Here is a 1,879-nt window from a genome sequence, read left to right on the forward strand (position 1 = left end):
GGAGGGAACAGCGCGGCTAAGGGCTCGAAACAAACCCTAAACCGCGCCAAGTACGGAAGGAACGGCGCGGAGAGGGCTCGAGACAAAGCTCGACCCTAAACCGCGCCAAGTACGGAGGGAACAGCGCGGCTAAGGGCTCGAAACAAACCCTGAACCGCGCCAAGTACGAAAGGAACGGCGCGCAGTAGGGGTTTAAAACAAAGCTGGTCCCAAAACCGCGCCAAGTACGAAAGGAACAGCGCGGTCGAGACTCGGAAGAAAAAGCTTTCAAAGTGTCGTAGCACGATGCACACTGCTGTTCGTGTGGAACAAACGTGACTACCGTGCTGTACGGTGGAGTTCTGTGCGCAAAAGCGGCGGGTGTGTTTCTAAGCACCACAGCGTTGTGTCAAAAAAGAGGTGCCTGAGAGAAACGCATGCGACTGCCGTGCTTTGCGGCATAGCACCGTGCGCAAAAACGGTGCGCATGCAAGAGGTGTCAGAGCTAGCGAACTTTTGCCACGAGCAACAGGTCACTAAAAGCCTATAGATGACGGTGTTGGAGGAAAAGAAAAATATCGAGAAAGCACTGCGGTGTGCCGTGCGTAGGGACGGGCGCGCGTGCCACATGCCGCCGAAATATGGGTGTCGGAGAAAACAGAGTGCCGCGCGTAACGAGGGGCGCGCGTGTTACAGAGAGATATGCCCAAACGCATGAAAGTGTACGCAGGTGTCCTAAGGCAGTTTTTTTTTTTTTTCCTCATTTTGATGTCGCCCCGGCTGACGTGGTTTTCGTTTTTCCGTGCCGCCCCGGCTGACGCGGTTTTCGTTTTTCCGTGCCGCCCCGGCTGACGCAGTTTTTGCGCCGCCCCGGCTGACGCGGTTTTCGCGCCGCCCCGGCTGACGCGGTTCCGACTTTGCACTTTTTGGCTCACCCCGGCTGGCGGCCCACTCACTCGATCGCCAGGTCTGTTTGCCCCGGTGGTTCCACCGCCAGGCTTAAGCGCGAACTTTTTTTGTTTGTTTTCTTTTGATTAAGCGCAAGCTTTTTTCTTTGTTTTCTTTTGATTAAGCGCGGGCTTTTTTCTTTGTTTTTTTTGCATTCGCCCCGGCAGACGCGGTTTTTGCGCCGCCCCGGCTGACGCGGTTTTTGCCGCCCCGGCTGACGCAGTTCGGACTTAGCACTTTTCGGCTGTGCCTGGCTGGCGGCCCACTCACTCGATCGCCATGTCTGTTTGCCACAGTTTTCCCGGTGGTGCCGCACCCGGGCTCGCCCCGGCTGACGCGGTTTCGTGCCGCCCCGGCAGACGCGGTTTTCGCGCCGCCCCGGCTGACGCGGTTTCGTGCCGCCCCGGCAGACGCGGTTTTTTGCCGCCCCGGCAGACGCGTTTTTTTTTTCTTTCGCCCCGGCTGACGCAGTTTTCGCGCCGCCCCGGCAGACGCGGTTTTCGCGCCGCCCCGGCAGACGCGGTTTTTTGCGCCGCCCCGGCTGACGCAGTTCGGACTTGGCACTTTTTGGCTGAGCCTGGCTGGCGGCCCACTCACTCGATCGCCATGTCTGTTTGCCACAGTTTTCCCGGTGGTGCCGCACCCGGGCTCGCCCCGGCTGACGCAGTTTTCGCGCCGCCCCGGCTGACGCGGTTTCGTGCCGCCCCGGCAGACGCGGTTTTTTGCGCCGCCCCGGCTGACGCGGTTTTTTGCCGCCCCGGCTGACGCAGTTCGGACTTGGCACTTTTCGGCTGTGCCTGGCTGGCGGCCCACTCACTCGATCGCCATGTCTGTTTGCCACAGTTTTCCCGGTGGTGCCGCACCCGGGCTCGCCCCGGCAGACGCGTTTTTTTTTTTTCTTTCGCCCCGGCTGACGCAGTTTTCGCGCCGCCCCGGCTGACGCGGTTTCGTG

Source organism: Rhipicephalus microplus, unplaced genomic scaffold (assembly GCF_043290135.1).
Source record: "Rhipicephalus microplus isolate Deutch F79 unplaced genomic scaffold, USDA_Rmic scaffold_658, whole genome shotgun sequence".
In the NCBI taxonomy this organism is placed as follows: domain Eukaryota; kingdom Metazoa; phylum Arthropoda; class Arachnida; order Ixodida; family Ixodidae; genus Rhipicephalus; species Rhipicephalus microplus.